At 43.1% G+C, this 23138-nt stretch overlaps 1 protein-coding gene across 3 annotated transcripts in view; it reads right to left on the bottom strand.

Moving 5' to 3' along the window:
- Window positions 1-23138, bottom strand: part of SYT3 (synaptotagmin 3) — a 379591-nt gene that overhangs the window by 228358 nt on the left and 128095 nt on the right. For 2 of the 3 annotated variants that reach the window (XM_089655188.1, XM_089655189.1), the window contains 2 exons: window positions 10802-11023; window positions 2393-2532 (listed from right to left, as the gene is read on the bottom strand). The gene's annotated coding sequence lies outside the window, so the exon portion shown is untranslated. Of the gene's footprint in view, window positions 1-2392; window positions 2533-10789; window positions 11024-23138 lie in introns of all 3 variants that reach the window. The other variant, XM_089655190.1, reaches the window with a different exon arrangement.

Genomic DNA, 23138 nt, shown 5'->3' with positions numbered 1-23138 from the left:
ACTTTCACTACATGCATTCTGTGGACCAGGCAGTAGCCTAAAATGTCATTTCCATATGTCAGTATTTGCTCTCTCTCCTCCTCATGGCTTCATTGAGATCTTGAAGAAAATACCAAGGAACAGCTGACAAACTCAGTAAAACACAGCACAGAAATGTGCTTTAACTTCACAGTTTTTCTCTATAAACATGCCCCATAGAAATAGAAGTAAAACTTTTTTTTTAAATTATAGAAGAGGTTTTGTTCTGACCACCAACAGGAGCCATGGCCAAGGGATTTCTCTCTGCATGGTTTATTTTACATTATGCAAAAGTATGCAGAAAAGGATGAGCTCTCACCCTGAACCCTGACCAATGGATAGTTCAAAACATTGCAGAAGCCAGTCTTTATTTCATCTTACAAGTATTCAGCCTTAAAAAAAAAAACAACTTTAATGGACTAAATCTTCAAAGCGACCTTGTCACCACTTTAAGGGAATGTTAAAAGATTGTGCCCAGAAATGGAGGTTTGTAATATTTGCAGTATTTATTGTTTCATCACCTTCACCAACTATTTTTACTAGTTTGAGGAAAGATTACTGGCTGAAAATTTTCTCCATCCAACACATTCCCAGTTGTGTTGGATGTCTGGTCCACCAAAGTGCTCTGTAGTTCATCCACCAGCCCATATATTACTACAGGTCATAAGGGTCCCACTATGCAATCTGTGATTTCATCCACCAGCCCCTATGCTACTACAGGACATTGGGGTTTCCCTATGTACTCTGTGGTCCCATCCACCAGTCCCTATGTTACTAGAGGATAAAGAGGTCCCCCTATGCACTCTGTGGTCCCATCCACCATTCCATATGTTACTAAAGGACAAAGAGGTCCCCCTATGTACTTTGTGGTCCAATCCACCAGTCCATATGTTACTAAAGGACAAAGAGGTCCTCCTATGCACTCTGTGGTCCCATCCACCAGTCCATATGTTACTAAAGGACAAAGAGGTCCCCCTATGCACTCTGTGGTCCCATCCACCAGTCCTTATGTTACTAAAGGACAAAGAGGTCCCCCTATGCACTCTGTGGTCCCATCCACCAGTCCATATGTTACTAAAGGACAAAGAGGTCCCCCTATGCACTCTGTGGTCCCATCCACCAGTCCATATGTTACTAAAGGACAAAGAGGTCCCCCTATGCACTTTGTGGTCCCATCCACCAGTCCATATGTTACTAAAGGACAAAGAGGTCCCCCTATGCACTCTGTGGTCCCATCCACCAGTCCATATGTTACTAAAGGACAAAGAGGTCCCCCTATGCACTCTGTGGTCCCATCCACCAGTCCATATGTTACTAAAGGACAAACAGGTCCTCCTATGCACTCTGTGGTCCCATCCACCAGTCCATATGTTACTAAAGGACAAAGAGGTCCCCCTATGCACTCTGTGGTCCCATCCACCAGTCCATATGTTACTAAAGGACAAAGAGGTCCCCCTATGCATTCTGTGGTCCCATCCACCAGTCCATATGTTACTAAAGGACAAAGAGGTCCCCCTATGCACTCTGTGGTCCCATCCACCAGTCCATATGTTACTAAAGGACAAAGAGGTCCCCCTATGCACTCTGTGGTCCCATCCACCAGTCCATATGTTACTAAAGGACAAAGTGGTCCCCCTACGCACTCTGTGGTCCCATCCACCAGTCCCTATGTTACTAGAGGACAAAGAGGTACCCCTATGCACTCTGTGGTCCCATCCACCAGTCCATATGTTACTAAAGGACAAAGAGGTCCCCCTATGCACTTTGTGGTCCCATCCACCAGTCCATATGTTACTAAGGGACAAAGAGGTCCTCCTATGCACTCTGTGGTCCCATCCACCAGTCCATATGTTACTAAAGGACAAAGAGGTCCCCCTATGCACTCTGTGGTCCCATCCACCATTCCATATGTTACTAAAGGACAAAGAGGTCCCCCTATGTACTTTGTGGTCCCATCCACCAGTCCCTATGTTACTAGAGGACAAAGAGGGACCCCTATGCACTCTGTGGTCCCATCCACCAGTCCATATGTTACTAAAGGACAAAGAGGTCCTCCTATGCACTCTGTGGTCCCATCCACCAGTCCATATGTTACTAAAGGACAAAGAGGTCCCCCTATGCACTCTGTGGTCCCATCCATCAGACCCTAGATTACTATAAAACACAAAAGAAACATTGGGCACAGGTGAATGAAAGTGTGCCCAATGCAGAACATTCTTTAGCCAGACAGATATATATAAAAAAAATTAAGATGGGCCATACCGGCCTCCAAACAATCAATTATTAGAAGTTTTCTTTTACTGGTACCATTTTAGAAATTTAATTTAATGGCAGGGCTTTTTTGATTTTCCCTAGACAGTTATTTAGAACAAACCTGTATTAGAAAAAGCTGGGGAGATGCTGTTTTTCTCCCGCCATTCAAATGATGAGATTCAGCAGCTTGTTAGCTCTGCCCCCTACAGAGTAATAGGCGGAGCTCTGTCCTGGATCTCAAAGGACTGATTTTTCCACAGCCTGAAAAGGGAAAACACAGGAGTCGAAAAAAAAAAATGAATGAGTTAATATTGAAACTGTTCATGACAAGGGAAAACACATCCTAACACCTGAACACAATTCCAAAACTCTGATATATCATGGAACTTGCTTAATATATCCACATGAATTATACCTTGTTTTTTATGGACAAATTGGGCTTTCATTTGGTGATGTCTCCTGATTTTTTTTAATTATCAAAGGAAAACTGGTAAGAAATACTGTAAACATCTTTTTTTTTTATTTAGCTGTACAGTGCCTGGAAAAAGTATTCATAGCCCTTGAAATGTTCCACATTTTCCCATGGTACAAACAAAAAGATAAATGTATTTTATTGGGATTGTATGTGATTTTTTACAAATAAATATGTGAAAAGTGTAGCGTGCATTTCTATTCAGCCCCCCCTAAATCAATACTTTGTAGGACCCCCTTTCACTGCAATTACAACTGAAAGTCTTTTTGGGGATGTCTCTACCAGATTTGTACATCTAGAGAGGGACATTTTTGTCCATTCTTCTTTGCAAAATGCTCAAGCTCTGTCAGATTGGATGGAGAGCATCTGTGAACAGTAATTTTTAAGTCTTGCCACAGATTCTCCATTGGATTTAGGTCTGGACTTTGACTGGGCCATTCTAACACATGAAGATGCTTTGATCTAAACCATTCCAATGTAGCTCTGGCTGTATGTTTTGGGTCGTTGTGAACTTCCACCCCAGTCTCAAGTCTTTTGCAGACTCTAACAGGTTTTCTTGCCCTGTATTTGACCCCATTCATCTTCCCATCAACTCTGACCAGCTTCCCTGTCCCTGCTGAAGAAAAGCATCCCCATAACATGATTCTGCCACCACCATGATTAGTTCAGGGTGCTGTGCAGTGTTAGTTTTCCACTACACATAGCATTTTGATTTTAAGCCAAACACTAAAATTTTGGTCTCATCTGACCAGAGCCCCTTCTTCCACATGTTTGCTGTGTCCCCCACATGGCTTCTCGCAAACTGCAAACAGGACTTCTTATGGTTTTCTTTCAGCAATGGCTTTCTTCTTGGCACTCTTCCATAAAGGCCAGATTTGTGGAGTTCACGACTAATTGTTGTCCTGTGGACAGATTCTCCCACCTGAGCTGTGGATCTCTGCAGCTCCTCCAGAGTTACCATGGGCCTCTTGGCTGCTTCTCTGAATAATGCTTTCCTTGCCTATCAGTTTAGGTGGATGGCCATGTCTTGGTAGGTTTGCAGTTGTGCCATACTCCTTCCATTTTTTGGATGATGGATTGAACAGTGCTCCGTGAGATGTTCAAAGCTTGGGATATTTTTTTATTACCTAACTCTGCTTTAAACTTCTCCACTACTTTATCCCTGACCTGTCTGGCATGTTCCTTGGCCTTCATAATGATGTTTGTTCACTAATGTTCCCTAGCAAACCTCTGACGGCTTCACAGAACAGCTGTAGTTATACTGAGATTAAATTACACACAGGTGGACTCTATTTACTAATTAGGTGACTTCTGAAGGCAATTGGTCCCACTAGATTTCAGTTAGGGGTATCAGGGTGAATACAAATGCATGCCACTCTTTAGATATTTATTTGTAACAAATTTTGAAAACCATTCATCAATTTCCTTCCACTTCACAATTATGTGCCACTTTGTGTTGGTCTATCACATAAAATCTCAATAAAATAAATTAACATTTTGGTTGTAACATGACAAAATGTGGAAAATTTCAAGGGGTATGAACACTTTTCAAAAGCACTGTATATTTCTTGCTGTTACCATAACCTACCACCAAAAAAAACCCCAAATAAATTCTCCTTCTCTTGACAATCACAGCATTGCCTCATATGTGTATGTGTATGTTATTTGTTGTTTGTGCTCATAGTAGGGCCCAAAAACATTAATGCATATTTTGATTTTTTTTATCCTACCTAAAACACACTGACACTGATAATAATAATTTTTTATTAAATCCTACTTAAAATATATTGACCTTGTCCTTATCCTTTGACCCTGACCTTGAACCTAACCCTGATACTGACTTAGATCAAACCCTGGTCTACTTATTTTGTTTTCCTTTTATTTTTTTACACACATTTGTTTTTGTTTATGTTTTTCTCCTCTAGCAAGAAGAAAAAGATACAATGTTTTCTCCATTCAAGAGGAGAATAAACAAGGGCAGGGTGCACAGTGACTGATCATTGTGATGGCCAATCAGACTTCCCAGTTCCGAATTGTTAGTACAGCATGCTCCCAGTACAAACACATGTACGCATATATGCAGCTCCACAAAAGTAGACCCAATTCTGTGAGGCTGAATATTCTCTCACAAAGAATAACTTGAAAAATATTTAAAAATTGCTTACAATCAGGGGCGGACTGACAACTCATGGGGCCCCTGGCCAATAGGGGATCATGGGGCCACTGTGTCCTTGCCCAAACTCAAAAAAGCCTATGAAAAAGGTACCAGGGGCATCTCATGGGGCCTCCTACTGACCCTGGCCCTCGGGCAGTGCCCGTGTTTCCAAATGGTCAGTCCGCCCCTGATTACAATATTAGATAACTCCAGCACTGAAAAAATCTGCATAGTTTTCTTTGTTTATGAGGGGACTGCAGAGCTATTTTTGCCATAATACAACCCCTGGTAAAAAGTATGGAATCGCCACTCTTGGAAAATGTTCATTTAATTGTGTAAAGAAAAAAAACAATCACAGCCATGCCTCAAAACTATTTTCATTTAACATTCCAACCTTCTGGCTTTAAGAAACACTTAAAAAAATAAAAAAGAAAGAAAACTCTAGTCGACTGCAACTGTAATGTAATTGCATCTGCATCAGATTACATCTGCTAATTAGTCTGCGGTTAAAAAAGAGTGCTTGCACCCCTTGGTGAGCTGTTGCAGGAAGCTGATTGACGTGAATCATGGCTCCAACACCAGAAATGTCAGTTGAAACAAAGGAAAGGATTATAAAACTTCTTCAAGAAGGTAAATCATCACAGAATGTCGCGAAAGATGTTGGATGTTCCCAGTCAGCTGTGTCTAAAATCTGGACCAAGTACAAATCAAATGGGAAGTTTGTAAAATGGAAGCATACTGGTAGACCAAAGAAGACATCAAAATGTCAAGATAGAAAACTTAAAGCAGTTTGCCTTGAAAATAGAAAATGCGCAACAACACAAATGAGGAACAAATGGGCAGAAACTGGAGTCAATGTCTGTGACTGAACTGTAAGACATCACCTTAAGGAAATGGGATTTACATACAGAAAAGCCAAATAAAAACCATCATTAACACCTAAACAGAAAAAAACAAGGTTACAATGGGCTAAAGAGAAGCAATCATGGACTATGGATGACTGGATGAAAGTGATATTCAATGATGAACCAAAAATCTGCATTGGGCAGGGTGATGATGCACAAGTTTATATTGAGAATTTGGACACTTTTCCTATTCCATCAATTGAAAGGATGTTTGGTGATGATGACATAATTTTTCAGGATGATAATGCATCTTGCCATAAGGCAAAAACCGTAAAAAATGTCCTTGAAGAAAGATATTTAATGTCAATGACTTGGCCTGCAAATAGTCTGGACCTCAATCCAATTGAAAATCTATGGTAAAAATGAAAGAATATGGTCCATGACAAGGCTCCAACCTACAAAGCTGACCTGGCAACTGCAATAAGAGAACGTTGGAGCTGGATTGATGAAGAATACTGTTTGTCGACAGTTAAATCCATGCCTCAGAGAATTCAAGCTGTTATAAAAGCCAGAGGTGGTGCAACAAAGTACTAGTGGTGTACTGGAGTGTTTTTTTCATGGTTCCATATTTTCCTCAGACTTGAGTGATTCCATATTTTCTTCCTCTGCTTGATCGGCAAAAGCAGTTGCAACTGGCTAGAGTTTTCTTTCTTTTTTGTTAAGTGTTTCTGAAAGCCAGAAGGTTGGAATGTTAAATGAAAATGGTTTTGAGGCATTTCTGTGATTAGTTTTTTTTTTCTACACAATTAAACAATTGAATGAACATTTTTCAAGACTGGTGATTCCATACTTTGTGCCGGGGGTTGTATACAGCCTAAGTTAAGTAAAAAAAAATCCTTACTACAAATGCAACGTATCCCTTGTGCTTCTGGCACTGCTGGTGCTTTAGTTGAAATCTACCCCCCCCCCACTCGCCGACGTAATCTTTTGGTGTAGTGGGGGTTAATAGTTAAAAGGGACTTGTCATCTGCATTCATCAACAGTGCCAACTATGCCTACTTTTTCCAAACACCTGTAGGCATGTGCCTACATAAGGGTTAATGTTTGTTTTCTGTGCTGACCCATGTTCTGCAGTTTTCTGGGTCAAGTCTGCTGTCTTTCCTGTGAAACTGCTCCAATGTAGATGTGTGGTGGATCTGAAGAGTTGATTGGCTAGATTTTCCTGCCACATTTCTACAGATCCACATGCAAAGGGACTCTCCAGTGCTCTAGAGAGTTCTGCTGAAAACCACTGCCAAGATGTAGGCTGTTATTCTGCTAGTCGGTGCCCCCATCTGGGGGTGCACATAGGGTTCCCTGTGGACCTGAGACCACTTATGGACACTTAAAGAACTCCTATGGACTTTTGATACCTCTTATGGATTACGTGCCAATCATGGACCATGCATGGACTCTAAGGACTCTTTGCTGCAACTCAGGTATGACACTCTATGGGCACTAGAGCACTTCTGTACAGGATTATATACAGTGCTCAGCATAAATGAGTACACCCTTTTTGAAAAGTAAGATTTTAATCAATATCTCAATGAACACAAGAACATTGTCCAAAATTTTGCCAAAACTGGGTTTTATAGAACATTTGCTTAGCTCGTTACATGAAAGTAAGGTTACTAATATAACTTAGATTAAAAATCTTCAGTTTTACTCAAAAATAAATACACCCCACAACAAAAACTACTACATCTAGTATTTTGTATGACCTCCATGATTTGTAAGGACAGCACCAAGTCTTCTAGGCATGTAATGAACAAGTTGGTGACATATTGCAACATCTATCTTTTTCCATTCTTCAAGAATGACCTCTGTTAGAGTCTGGATGCTGGATGCTTCTTCTTTTTCAGCATGGGCCCTGGCAAATTCTAGGTGGGCTTTTTTGTGCATGGGCTTTAGGAGAGATTTCCTTCATGGATGACACTCATGCATGACATTCCTCTGCAGTATACGCCATATTGTATCATGGGAAACATTTACCCTAGTTTGGCTTTTCTACTTCTTTTGTTAACTGCAGTGAACTTGCATGGCGATTTTCATCAACCCTTCTTATCAGGAGATGCTCCTGTTGAGGTGTTAACTTCTGTGGACAGCCTGGATGTCAGGGCTCCCAGGTGTGACCAGAGGTGTGTGACTGACGCAGGGAAACGCAGACTTCAGATATGTTATAAACAATATAATTTATTAACACTAACCATACGAACATAAACGCAGTGCAATACTAAAACATAATACAGTGCAAACAAACCAAACCAACCACCCACAGATAACAGTACATACAAGCAAGCGTCGTCAGGCAGGCCGGGTCAATATCAATAGGGCAGGTAGGTACAGGGGGAGCAAGCGGAGATGGGTCGGGGTCACAGGCCAGGTTCAGCAGGTAGCTAGCAGCGTGGTACAGAGGGTCAGGCAGAGGGATGGTCAGGGTCACAAGCCAGGGATCAGAACAGGTAGCAAGCAGCGTGGTACAGAGGGTCAGGCAGAGGGATGGTCAGGAGCGAGCCGGGATCAGAGCAGGAGAAGTCAGCAGCGGTTCAGATCAGGCAGGGTCAGCAAAGGAACAGAAACAGGATGCAGGACAGATACAGGGCCCAGGACAAACACAACACCAAGGCAGAGTCTGCAAGTCTGGCCATCCCTTAAATACACCAGTATCATCAGTTCCAGGTGTTAGCTGGCTGAAAAGTTGAGTCTCTGATTGCTGGGAGCACCCGCTGGCCAGCCCTGGTACTGCAGATCAAAAGGCAGGTGAGTCCCACCATTGCTGGCCAGTCCATTCCTGACACTGGAAGTCTCTATGAGATGGTTGCAGTTTCATCTTTGTTAAATTTTTGTATCACTTTTGCTACAGTATTCTACCTGATAAGTAAAGCTTTGCTGATCTTCTTGTAGCCTTCACCTTTCTTCTCTTCCATGGGGAGCCATTGCTGACAGCATGAAATGGGATGGGATTTTCTTTGTAAAGCAGAGTTCCACCAGAAAAAAAAAAAAATAAAAGTCATCAGCTACAAAAACTGTAGCTGTTGACTCTTAAAATACAGACACTTACCTGTCATTCGGGCCAGCGGTGTCCTCACCAGCGCTGGTTTCATTGGCCGTCTTCTCTCCCTGATGCCGGCATCTTCAGTGTGAGCACTCGGCTGTGACAGCTTGCGGTGCCCACTGCGCATGCATGAGAAGCACTGCACTTTGTGAATAGCTCCGTAGTCTTCTGGGACCTGTTACGTGTCCCAGAAGACTACAGGGAGGGAGCCGGGGGAGAACAACTTCCGCTTCTGATCGCCTAGGCGATCGCAGTAGAAGTGGGAGCGGATACCTGTCAAATTCGGGTACACCCTCCCCCCCCCCCCGCTCCCCAAAGGTGCCAATCCTTAATGGGGAGCGGGGGACAAAGGCTTAAAATGGAACTTCCCCTTTTGGGTGGAGCTCCACTTTAAGTAACACCCTTTTATAATCAAATATCTGCTTAACACCTGTTTAGTGAATAATTAGACTCACCTGTAGTTGAATTCTTGGTAATTAGGATTTTGTTGTCTAAAATTTAGCTTTGCTCCCAAGACTTTCATTGGGGTGTATCCATTTTTGCAAAATGGTCTTGAATGAATTTCTTAGGAAAAATACCTTTTTTGTGTGTTCAAATCAACAAATCTTGTTTGCAATCAACGGCCGGCATTTGTGGGAGTATTTTGTCGTATAGTGTCCCATAGAAAATGTTAATTCTGAAAGGAAAGGAAAGGTTTTCTGACAAATCTGGTGGGGTGTACTCATTTATGCTGAAAACTGCATAAGAAGTTGCCTACAAGAACTGTTCCAGTATACAGGTGAAACTCAAAAAATTTGAATATCATGCAAAAGTTAATTTATTTCAGTAATGCAACTTAAAAGGTGAAACTAATATATGAGATAGACTCATTACATGCAAAGCAAGATAGTTCAAGCCGTGATTTGTCATAATTGTGCTGATTATGGCTTACAGCTCATGAAAACCCCAAATCCACAATCTCAGAAAATGAGAATTTTGTGAAAAGGTGCAATATTCTCGGCTCAAAGTGTCCCACTCTAATCAGCTAATTAAGCCATAACACCAGCAAAGGGTTCCTGAGCCTTTAAATGGTCTCTCAGTCTGGTTCAGTAGGAATTACAATCATGGGAAAGACTGCTGACCTGACAGTTGTGCAGAAAACCATCATTGATACCCTCCATAAGGAGGGAAAGCCTCAAAAGGGAATTGCAAAAGAAGTTGGATGTTCCCAAAGTGCTGTATCAAAGCACATTAATAGAAAGTTATGTGGAAGGGAAAAGTGTGGAAGAAAAAGGTGCACAAGCAGCAGGGATGACCGCAGCCTGGAGAGGATTGTCAGGAAAAGGCCATTCAAAAGTGTTGGGGCCCCCGGGCAATAGAGGATCATGGGGCCCCTGTGTCCTTGCCCAAACTCAAAAAAGCCTATGAAAAAGGTACCAGGGGCATCTCATGGGGCTCCCTACTGACCCCGGGCCCTCGGGCAGTGCACGAGTTTTCCAAATGGTCAGTCCGCCCCTGCTCCTGAACGCAAGTTTGGTGCGTTGAAAAAAACTACTGTAAACTCAACTGCCTGTAAAGACATAGTGTACATAGACACATAGAAAAACATTAGGGAGAGTTCAGGGGCTGCTGAAAAAAACACAGAAAAGCTCCTAAATGTGAATTTATCAGCTGCAGTGTACATGGAGCTTAAAACAAAACCCTGAAAGAATATTTGAGTCTGTTTCGAGCAAAGAGCATGACAATAAATGGTTCTTTTCTGCATTTTTCTCCTTTGCCTAACAAATGTCTCTCCCGATGTAATTATCATACCTTTGAAGAAAGAAAACTAGTTTAGTGTCATGTGCCCTTTAAACCATCTTCCAACAGAGTGGATTGCTCACAGCTGCATTTAATAACGGCAGCGATGAACACAAGAGAATTTCCCAAATAAATGAAATTGTTGACAGAAAAATACATCACATTCTACTTACTCTGCCTCTCACCTTTTCTGAAACTTTCACATCATTTTCAGGCTCTTGTCGTCTTGTCGTAGTTGCGTCTTTGAACTGAGAAACATGCCAGTGGCTTTGTAGTCTTCTCATGAGATCTTCCTGACTTCCAAGCCTTTTGGCAAATGATTGGAATCGGCACATTGACTGATGGGTGGCCAAGATTTACATTGTTAAAGTGGCGTTCCCCTTCCAGCCAATCCCCGAAGAGTCAAGCTGCAAGAGAGATCAAATAGAATGACTGTTCTCGGCTGAACACGGAGATCCAAATAAACAATAGAGAAGGCATTCGTTAGGACAGACTGTTCTGTTTTACGGCATCTGAGATTTGACAATTTGGAAGGATAATTGGTAGGTAGTTCTGATAAAATGTGTCTATTTTGGAACAAAACTCAAAGGGCTGCTTTGTCAATCTATCATGCCATTACCCCTCGTTCCTAAGTACCAGCATTTCCAAAGGAAACTAAAGCATTTCAGTATGGATGTCTTCAGGGGCACTGCCCGAGGGCCCGGGGTCAGTAAGGGGCCCCATGAGATGCCCATGGTACCTTTCTTAGGTTTATTTGGATGTGGTTTGAGTGTGGGCGAGGACACAGGGGCCCCATGATCCCCTATTGCCCGGGGGCCCCATGAGTTGTCAGTCCGCCCCTGGATGTCTTTAGGGACAGTCAAAAGAAGTAAACACAGTGGTTACAAAAGTATTTACCTTCAAGGAGAACTATAGGCAAGACGATTTCTTCATTTTTGGATAGATTAAGGGAGGGTAGCCCCTGTAAGGTTTATTTTTGCCATCTTTGTCCCATTGGGGAAATTTCCCTTCACTTCCTGTCCCATTGCCAATACAGGAAGTGAGAGGAAATCCCTGCAAAGTAAGTGAAACTTTTGGGGACCTCCAGGTCACCAGAACTAGTGTTCCCATTGGCAATTTTCCCCTCTATTACCTTTCTGGGGACAACCCAAAACTTGTGATTTTCTTTTACTTTCAATGATAATGGTAAATAGGACAAATAGAGGGGTGAATCTCCCTAATGGGGGCACAAACAGCAATAGATTGCATCTTTAGGGAAGGCATGAGCCATGGGGGTTATCTACTAACACTGGAGAGTGCAAAATCTGGTGCAATTCTGCATATAAAGCAATCAGCATCTAGGTTTTATTGTCAAAGCTTCAAGTGTTAAACCCAGGACCCTGCATTCACTATATCTGATCTCCCGGGATCCTGCATTCACTATATCTGGTCTCCACGGACCCTGCATTCACTATATCTGATCTCCCGGGATCCTGCATTCACTATATCTGATCTCCCTGGACCCTGCATTCACTATATCCGGTCTCCCTGAACCCTGCATTCACTATATCTGGTCTCCCTGAACCCTGTATTCACTATATCTGGTCTCCCTGGACCCTGCATTCACTATATCCGGTCTCCCTGAACCCTGCATTCACTATATCCGGTCTCCCTGAACCCTGTATTCACTATATCTGGTCTCCCGGGACCCTGCATTCACTATATCTGGTCTCCCAGGACCCTGCATTCACTATATCTGGTCTCCCCAGACCCTGCATTCACTATATCCGGTCTCCCAGGACCCTGCATTCACTATATCTGGTCTCCCCGGACCCTGCATTCACTATATCCGCTCTCCCCAGACCCTGCATTTACTATATCCGCTCTCCCCGGACCCTGCTTTCACTATATTCTGTCTCCCCAGACCCTGCATTCGCTATATCCGGTCTCCCAGGACCCTGCATTCACTATATCTGGTCTCCCCGGACCCTGCATTCACTATATCCGGTCTCCCAGGACCCTGCATTCACTATATCTGGTCTCCCAGGACCCTGCATTCACTATATCTGGTCTCCCCGGACCCTGCATTCACTATATCCGCTCTCCCCAGACCCTGCATTTACTATATCCGCTCTCCCAGCACCCTGCATTCACTATATCTGGTCTTCCCGGACCCTGCATTCACTATATCCGCTCTCCCCGGACCCTGCATTCACTATATCTGGTCTCCCACAGTACACACAACATGGAAATGCAATTATTTTAGTAAATATAAACTGCTAAATCTCTTTTCTCATCAGCAGTTAGAGCAGTCTTGTGACTTCTATCAGTGTCCAGCAGAGCACTGGTTAAAGCTTGTAGGAGGGGTTTTTATTCTCCTCTGACTGTCCAATGAGGCTGCAGGACCCCGGACCTCTGTTTGGACAGTGCTGATTTGCCCTGTGCTGATCACATGCACCCTCCCAATAGAAAAAAAAAAGTTCTAGCCATACACACTAAACTGAGCATGTGCAGAGTGTCTCCCAGAGTTCTGTACTATCAGCAGATGGATTGGGGACAGTAGAAGAAGGGGAGGATCAGAGAAGACAGGATCAAACAGCCTTTTTACACAATATGATGATTAAACCCTTAGGTCCCACAGTGAGTATAGTAATCATGCTTTACTGCATATACAGACTGATTTTTCACCACAAGAAAGTACTGCAGAAATGTATCAAACGCAAACTGCATAGGTGTGAACCTATTCTAAGAGTGGATATCCCTCACTTTGGAAAAATATCCTTTACTTCCCATTGAGTCTACAGGACAGGAAGTGAACGAAAATCTCCCTGATGAGACACAGATGGCAAAAATGTATCCGAAATAAAAAGGAGCTCAGCAGGGACCTAATATTTTCTCCCAAAACAGATTTCCTTTTGATAGAGCCTGTCAGAATAGAAATATGGGAGCTGCAACTGTTCATTTTTTTCTCTTAAGATGAAAGCTCCAGGACTGTCATCCTTCTGACACTGTCTGGTGATTTACTGACCTGGAACAAGCATATTGGGCGTCAGGAAAAGTCAATGATGGCCATTCCGTTTTGACAGGTTATATGTATGTCTAAAACATTTTTGAGGGGATACAGTTTCCCATTAAAAGAAAAGGTGTTTTAGTGTGTATTATCTTTTATATATTATTACTAAGTTTATCTGAAAGTCATTTAATTACTTGCAGCAGTCATTGTAATAAAATCATGACAGAATGCACTAATGGACCTGTATAAAATAGTTCCTAAACCCCGGACCCTGCATTCACTATATCGGGTCTCCCCGGACCCTGCATTCACTATATCGGGTCTCCCCGGACCCTGCATTCACTATATCTGGTCTCCAGAGACCCTGCATTCACTATATCCACTCTCCCTGGACCCTGCATTCACTATATCTGGTCTCCACGGACCCTGCATTCACTATATCTGGTCTCCACGGACCCTGCATTCACTATATCTGGTCTCCCCAGACCCTGCATTCACTATATCCACTCTCCCTGGACCCTGCATTCACTATATCTGGTCTCCCCGGACCCCGCATTCACTATATCGGGTCTCCCCGGACCCTGCATTCACTATATCCGCTCTCCCCGGACCCTGCATTCACTATATCCGCTCTCCCCGGACCCTGCATTCACTATATCCGCTCTCCCCGGACCCTGCATTCACTATATATGGTCTCCCCGGACCCTGCATTCACTATATATGGTCTCCCCGGACCCTGCATTCACTATATCCGCTCTCTCAGGACCCTGCATCCACTATATATGGTCTCCCCAGACCCTGCATTCACTATATCTGGTCTCCCCGGACCCTGCATTCACTATATCCAGTCTCCCGGATCCTGCATTCACTGTATATGGTCTCCCCGGACCCTGCATTCACTATATCTGGTCTCCCCGGGCCCTGCATTCACTATATCTGGTCTCCCCAGACCCTGCATTCACTATACCTGCTCTCCCAGGACCCTGCATTCACTATACCTGCTCTCCCAGGACCCTGCATTCACTATATCTGGTCTCTCCAAGCCCTGCATTCACTATATCTGGTCTCCCTGGACCCTGCCTTCACTATATCTGGTCTCCACGGACCCTGCATTCACTATACCTGGTCTCCCCAGACCCTGTATTCACTATATCTGGTCTCCAGAGACCCTGCATTCACTCTATCTGGTCTCCCAGGACCCTGCCTTCACTATATCTGCTCTCCCCAGGACCCTGCATTCACTATATCTGCTCTCCCCGGACCCTGCATTCACTATATCTGGTTTCCCCGGACCCTGCAATCACTATATCCGCTCTCCGAATACACCGAATTTGTCACTGAAAAATTATACAAGCACAAAGAGGACTATTTAGGAAGTGTTTTGAGTGCTGGATTAATATTATTTTAAAATGCACTATATGTTGCACTGTTCTTAAGCACATTAATTTTGTTCACGTTATCATTTTTATAATCACTTGCATATGAGTTTTTATAGATTTATGGAGCGCGGCACATATATGTATCTATAGATATATATAATTTTGTATATAGTGTCTGATTGGACCCTGCAACTTCTGATGACTTCTGGCAGCCATCTTGGTTTGAAACTCTATTAAATAGGGTTCCTGCACCATTCAGAAGCACCTGGAGCATGTGAGGGACAAAGACCCCTTTTGTCAAGGAGAGTCATCAGTGCAGGGAGAGGTTCCTGAGCAAGCAGGGACAACTCTTCTTGTCCACAGGCAATGCGGTACCCTTATCAACAATTGGGAGATCTCTTTAGTAGCACTGCAGTTCACTACCCCTCCAGCAGAGGCCGACCTATGGTAAAACAGGCTAATCCTGGAACACTACTACTCTGCAATACTCTGCCATTTCTGAGTAATAAATTGCTGTAATACTGTGCCATTGCTGAGTAATATACTGCCACAACACTGTGCCATTGCTGAGTAATATACTGCCACAACACTGTGCCATTGCCGAGTAATATACTACAACAACACTGTGCCATTGCCGAGTAATATACTACAACAACACTGCCATTGCCGAGTAATATACTACAACAACACTGTGCCATTGCCGAGTAATATACTACAACAACACTGTGCCATTGCCAAGTAATATACTGCCACATTACTGTACCATTGCTGAATAATATACATACTACATTGTGCCATTGCCGAGTGATATACTGCCGTATTACTGTGTCATTGCTGAGTAATTTATTGCTGCATTACTGTGCCATTGTCATGTAATATACTGCCACGACACTCTGCCATTGCCAGAGTAATGAACTGCTGCAATACTGTGCTCATTGCTGAGTAATATTCTGCCGCAACACTGTGCCATTGCCGAGTAATATACTGCTGTAACACTGTGCCATTGCCGGAGTAATATACTACAACAACACTGTGCCATTGCCAAGTAATGAACTGCTGCAATACTGTGCTCATTGCTGAGTAATTTTCTGCCGCAACACTGTGCCATTGCCGAGTAATATACTGTCGCTACACTGTGCCATTGCCAAGTAATATATTGCTGCAACACTGTGCCATTGCCAAGTAATGAACTGCTGCAATACTGTGCTCATTGCTGAGTAATTTTCTGCCGCAACACTGTGCCATTGCCGAGTAATATACTGCCGCAACACTGTGCTATTGCCGAGTAATATACTACACTGTGCCATTGCCGAGTAATATACTGCTGCACCACTGTGTCATTGCCGAGTAATACACTGCCACAACACTGTGTCATTGCCAAGTAATATACTGCCGCAACACTGTGCCATTGCCGAGTAATACACTGCCGTATTACTGTGTCATTGCTGAGTAATTTATTGCTGCATTGCTATGCTATTGCCGAGTAATAATCTGCCGCATTTCTGTGCCAATGTCATGTAATATACTGCCGCAACACTCTGCCATTGCTAGAGTAATGAACTGCTGCAATACTGTGCTCATTGCTGAGTAATATTCTTCCGCTACACTGTGCCATTGCTAAGTAATATACTGCCGCAATACTGTGCCATTGCTGAGTAATATACTGCCACAATACTGTGCCATTGCCGAGTAATATATTGCTGCAACACTGTGCCATTGTCGAGTAATATACTACTGCAATACAGTGCCACTGCTGAGTAACATATTGCTGCAATACTATTCTATTGCCGAGTAATATACTGCTGCAACACTGTGCCTTTGCCAGGTAATATACTACAACACTGTGCCATTGCCGAGTAATATACTGCTGCAACACTGTGCCATTGCCGGGTAATATACTACAACACTGTGCCATTGCCGGGTAATATACTACAACACTGTGCCATTGCCGAGTAATGAACTGCTGTAACACTGTGCCATTGTCGAGTAATATACTGCCACAACACTGTGCCATTGCCGAGTAATATACTGCCACAACACTGTGCCATTGTCGAGTAATATACTGCGGCAACACTGTGCCATTGTCAAGTAATGTACTGCGGCAACACTGTGCCATTGTCAAGTAATGTACTGCCAGAACACTGCGCCATTGTCGAGTAATATACTTCTGCAACACTGTGCCATTGTCAAGTAATATACTGCCGAAACACTGTGCCATTGCCATTGTGTTTGAGATCTCTCCCAAATCGGGTACCAGAGTCTCGGTCCCCACCTACAGACTCCTGATGGCAATAAAGGTATGATTCTTGTACTGCAAGTGTGCCTAAGCATGGCACCAACGTGCCTCCCATACAGTGCATGGACCCGAGCACAGCAATACGGGCAGAGCTGTGGTGCTGTGCGGCAGCGCACACAAATAATGGGACATTAGGTGGACATTAGGTCCACTCAGGCGGACCTTCAGAAGTGACCAGAAGTTTGGAGAAGAGCTAAAGAGGGAGAAGCAGAAAAGTATACAGTAATGCAGGCCATAGATGGGTCGAAAATCGGCCGATTTTTCTGTAATAAAAAGGGAAAAACGGTCGTTCAAGCGGCCGACGTTACCAGGAATGGTAAAAAAAATCGGCCGATTTTCATCCCATCTACAGCCGGCAAAAAGTGTTCCTGCAGAGAGCTCCGCTATTTCTTTGACAGTTCTTTGACATTTATAGCGGTTGCAACAATGTATCTATTTGTATCCATTTAGGATTCAGATGTTTTTATTCGGAAACAAATAGATACATTGTTGCAACCGCTATAAATGTCAAAGAACTGTCAAAGAAATAGTGGAGCTCTCTGCAGGGACACTTTTTGCCGGACTGGAATTCCTCTTCTTCTTCATCCTCTTCTTCCTCTTCTTCTTCTTCATCCTCTTCTTCATCTTCTTCATCTTCTTCATCTTCCTCTTCTTCATCCTCTTCTTCTTCATCTTCTTCTTCCTCTTCTTCATCCTCTTCTTCTTCTTCTTCTTCATCCTCTTCTTCATCTTCTTCTTCATCCTCTTCTTCTTCATCATCTTCTTCTTCTTCTTCATCCTCTTCTTCTTCTTCTTCCTCTTCTTCATCCTCTTCTTCTTCTTCATCCTCTTCTTCTTCCTCTTCTTCTTCTTCTTCATCCTCTTCTTCTTTTTTCCACTTCTTTTTGTCTTCCTTTTGCAGGTCACGGCTCATGCGCAGATTTTTTTATCAGTAAAAAGTTTGGCCGATTTGCCCATCATTGCCCGGATCGGCAAAATCGGCCGATTTTTTTCCAACTTTACCGATAAATAAAATCTACCAAAAAACGGCCGAACAATTAGCGCACTAACGATCCGAAAATCAGCCGATTTTATTTTCGGCCGAAAAATCGGCCGATTTTCAACCCATCTATGGCCTGCATAAGAGCTCAAAAGTAAGATTGAGGCACAATAAACCGGAAACAAGCATTGGTTTATCACATTATATTATCTACTAGTTGGATGGAGCCTAAAACTGAGATTACAGCTTCATATTTTTACATGATTTGGTAGGAGACAAACACCACAAAGTATACCTAAACCTAAAACCCAAAAATGTGAGACATTGCAATTTACTAGTCCTTGGTGTAGCGGCTACAATTCTTTTCTTTTTCTAAAGCTCCCTTTGCTTTATTTTTACCTGGCAATCCTGCAAATAACATGCTTCCTCTCTCGGGGTGGCTACGTCACTCCTCCACCGTATCTCTGGAGAAAGCCATGGTTGTCCTCCTAGGCTGCTCTCCTGACATGGACCACAAACACGTCTGCATCCCTTCATCTCCATAACATGGTGGGGGGACCCCAAGTCACACTAGATGTGAAGTCCCATGTTAGTAAATAAGAGATGTCTTAATCACTATTAAAGTTGCTCCGACTTTAGAAAAGGTTGATGTGCTACTGTAAGGTGACTTCTATCCAACTTGTTCCCATAGACTTTAAAGGAAGTCACCTCCGAGTTGGATCCTCATCTATATTGATGTGATTTGGATTTGGCATTGCAGGACGATTACACAGGCAAAGTCACATGGCATGAAAGTCGCAGATCAAGTCGCATCAAAATCGTACAAAAGTCACATCAAGACGCCATCAAATGGAAGTCGCCTGGCAAAGTCGAACGACTTTCAGGTCGCAGTAGTGTGAACAGAGCCTAAAAGTGTCAGATGTAAATGAGTTCAAACACAAGTAAATGTGTTTAAACACGTTACAATAAAACACATCTAAACGTGTCCACATAGATGCATTTTTAATGCAAGATTCTGCCAGCAGGAACCTTTTAGCCATTGAGAAGAATGCCCCTTACATTTGTGGTCAGTGAGAAGAATTCCCCTTACATTGGTGGTCATTGGAAGGAATGCTCCTTACATTGGGGGTCAGTGGAAATAATTCCTCTTACATTGGTGGTCAGTGGAAAGAATTTCCCTAACAATGGTGCTCAGTGGTAGGAATGCCCCTTAGATTGGTCTTCAGTGGGAAGATTGCCCCTTACATTGGGGGTCAGTGGAAATAATGCTCCTTACATTGGTGGTCAGTGGGAAGAATGCCCCTTACATTGGTCTTCAGTGGGAAGATTGCCCCTCACATTAGGGATCAGTGGAAAGAATGCTCCTTACATTGGTGGTCAGTGGAAAGAATGGTCCTTACATTGGTGGTCAGTGGAAAGAATGCCCCTTACATTGGTGGTCAGTGGGAAGAATGCTCCTTACATTAGGGGTCAGTGGAAAGAATGTCCCTTACATTGGTGGTCAGTGGAAAGAATGCCCCTTACATTGGTGGTCAGTGGAAAGAATGCCCCTTACACTAGTGGCCAGTGGGAAGAATGCTCCTTACATTGGTGGCCTGTGGGAAGAATGTCACTATATTGGTGGTCAGTGGGAAGAATGCTCCTTACATTGGTGGCCAGTGAGAAGAATGCTCCTTACATTGGGGGGCCAGTGGGAAGAATGTCTCTTACATTGGTGGTCAGTGGGGAGAATGTCACAATATTGGTGGTCAGTGGGGAGAATGCCCCTTACATTGGTCTTCAGTGGGAAGAATGTCCCTTACATTGGTCTTCAGTGGGAAGAATGTCCCTATATTGATGGTCAGTGGGGAGATTGGTCCTTTACATTGGTGGTTAGTGGGTAAAGTGCCCAAATAGACTGGTGATATTGCTTAGCCTGTAAACATACTTTGCAAAGCAGATCATGGGATGAGAGCACTAAATAATAATAATATAATGATAATAATAATATTTATACATTTGTATTAGATAAGACAACTGTAATAGGATGGATAATGAACTTTACATCAGCCATTCGCTCACCTTATGAATAGATGACATTTTGTATCTGTCAAAGCTTTGATTTTATCTATAATAATAATACATGTGCTTGTTTTCATTCTACTCCAATAGCAATTGTCTTTGCCAGAATTGTTCAAGATAATGGGATGCTATCATTAATAACAAAAAGAAGCTTGACTCTAAAAAAAATTATTTATTATTATTATTATTATTATTATTATTATTATTAATAATAATAAATATTATTGCCAGGCATTATTACTTTAGCAACATTCTTATATCTTTAAAGCAAGCAACCAATTATGTTAAAATATTCTGGCAAAGACAATTGCTATTTGAATGAAAATAAACACATCCATTATTACCATAAATATAATAAAAGTTTTGACAGGTGGAAAATGTCATCCAGTAGAAGGAGGAGGGAACAGCAGATGTAAAGCTGATTATCACCATCATCTCACCCATTGCTAATATATATATAGAACTTAAGTGCATTGTTACTTTCTTGGATACACAGAATATAACTGGATATAACATTTATAGGTAACGTTGATCCAGGGAATATCCGATTGCCTCTCGGGGGATCAGGAAGGATTTTGTTTCCCTGCAGGAACAAATTGGATCATGCTTTACTGGGTTTTCTTGCCTTCCTCTGGATCAACTGTGGGTATAGGATTATAATTTTTTTTTTTTTTTAATGGTTGAGCTGGATGAACTTTTGTCTTTTTTCAGCCAGACTAACTATGTAACTGTTTTAATGCAGTTAAAGGGCAACTCCATTCAAAATTGATTTTCAGCTTTGTTTTCCAATGCGAGGAAATACCATCAATCCATAGTCTAAAACAGTGATTCTCAACCTCCTAATGCCGCGACCCTTTAATACAGTTCCGCATGTTGTGGTGACCCCCAACCATAAAATTATTAACCCAGTAATTATAATTCATGAGTGTTGTTTTACCTCCAATACTGCTGCTTTCAACATAGTAGCTGCTTTTAACAGAGTAGCTGCTTTCAACACAGCAGCTGTTTTCTACACAGTAGCTGCTCTTTACACATCGGAAATATGTGTTTTCCGATGGTCTTAGTCGACCCCTGTGAAATGGTCGTTCGACCCCCAAAGGGGTCACGAACCACAGGTTGAGAACCACTGGTCTAAAAGAAGATGCTGGAGAGCTTGTTTGCTTGGTCTGGTGACCAGGGAAATTATTACAAATAAATACAAAAAAACTGGGCCACCAATGTATTTCATAGATATATCTTTACTGACCCCAAATCCAATGTTGGACTAATGGAAGTTCATACATGGCTACAAACAGTCCTGGGTGTGGTGGATCATCTGATTCAGTGGGTCAGAATAGCTACCTATAATGTTCACGTCGCTCTGCAGAAAGATGCACTTTCATCATTCTATGTTATTGTCAGGACGGGAAGTAAGGGAAAATGTCTCCAACAGGAATCTTTTAGCCATGTGACTTCATAGCTGAAGGTTAGGCATGTCAATTTTTACATAGTTTTATTGGTCCAGCTTGAATGTAAGTATGTATGTGGCGCACCTGTAGGATCCCCGTAGAAGTTGGAAATCACTTTAATAGGCATTGCTACTCCAGTGATCTCCACTAGCTTCCGGGTCTCGTGCCAAGTGGCTGCCCGGCTGCATTGTGAACACGGGAGATTACTCGCTTGGCACAGGCATGATTCAGTGAACTCTCGATGAATGTATTGCATTCTCTGAGTGAACAAGGTGGAGATGTAGGGTGGTAATCACACAAGCTCCACCTCGTCCAATCAAAAAAATACTTTGCATTTGTAGTGCCCCTCTAGTTAGCCAGGTGGAGCTAGCTAGATTTTTAGGCTGGATAGTAGCCTGGTATGAGTTAGCCTGGGAGGTCAGGGCTGAGGGCTCTATAGGTCAGTTCCCTGATACCTCCCCCTGCTCTAGAAGCTTGAGAAGTTTCTAGAAGGCAGTGGGTGGGGGTGAGGAGGGGCTAAGCTGCATACTCAAGGGATTTTGACCTATCCCTAAGCAGGAGGCTTGGTATGGGGTCAGAACAGCCCTTAAGTATGAAAGAGCCTGACCAGGAAGTGGTCAGTGTCGGGTGGAAGATGATGTGAGAAGGCTGGAGTGTGGAGCCTAGGAGGAGCCCACCTACAGGCAGGATCTTGGAAGGAGGATATCTCGGCCTCAACCGTCCCCTGAGAGAGGACAGTCTGAGAAGCAGGGAGGTAGCCAACCCAGCGTAAGGTCTGAAAGCAGCCACCAACCCACATACTTACAGGAGAGGACTGAGTGAGTAATCCTACACTTTCTGGGCTGAATGAGGGGAGAGCAGTCAGGTGACAAACCCAACTAGCTCTTCATCTGGGGCTGCTTTACTACAGTGGCAGTTTCTGGGTCCCCTTGCTCAGGGATTCCCTCAGGCAGCTGGGTGAAGGGAAGGACTGGAGAGCTCTTCAAGGAGAGATTGTTTGTCTATAAACTTGTACATAGTTGCTAAGGAGATTTGTTCTCATTTTCACAGTTCCTTGAGCATCCCATACACCCCTCAACTCTATCCAAGTTCAATACCCCTTAATAAAGCTACAAAAAAAAAAACAAGCTCAAGGACTGTTTACTGTCTCCGGTATGCAAGTGTAGAAGAAAATGCATGTTGCCTGGCTGTGCAGGACTACAGAGGGACCCAAAACTCAGCGACTCCTAAGGGGGTAGTGCTACACATTCAATGAAAAAATGCAAAATGTTCTTTGAAGGGCACCCATGCCAAGTGAGTGACCCTCTGTGTTCAGCAAGCAGTGGGACATCTGCTTGCCAGGGACATGGAAGCTAGCGTCAATCACT

The sequence above is a fragment of the Staurois parvus genome, unplaced genomic scaffold (assembly GCF_062004578.1).
Source record: "Staurois parvus isolate SC_StPar_1 unplaced genomic scaffold, SC_StPar_1.0 ptg000827l, whole genome shotgun sequence".
NCBI classification, from domain to species: domain Eukaryota; kingdom Metazoa; phylum Chordata; class Amphibia; order Anura; family Ranidae; genus Staurois; species Staurois parvus.
The sequence above is the reverse complement of the archived record's forward strand: the minus strand, read 5'-3'. Positions and strand labels throughout refer to the sequence as shown.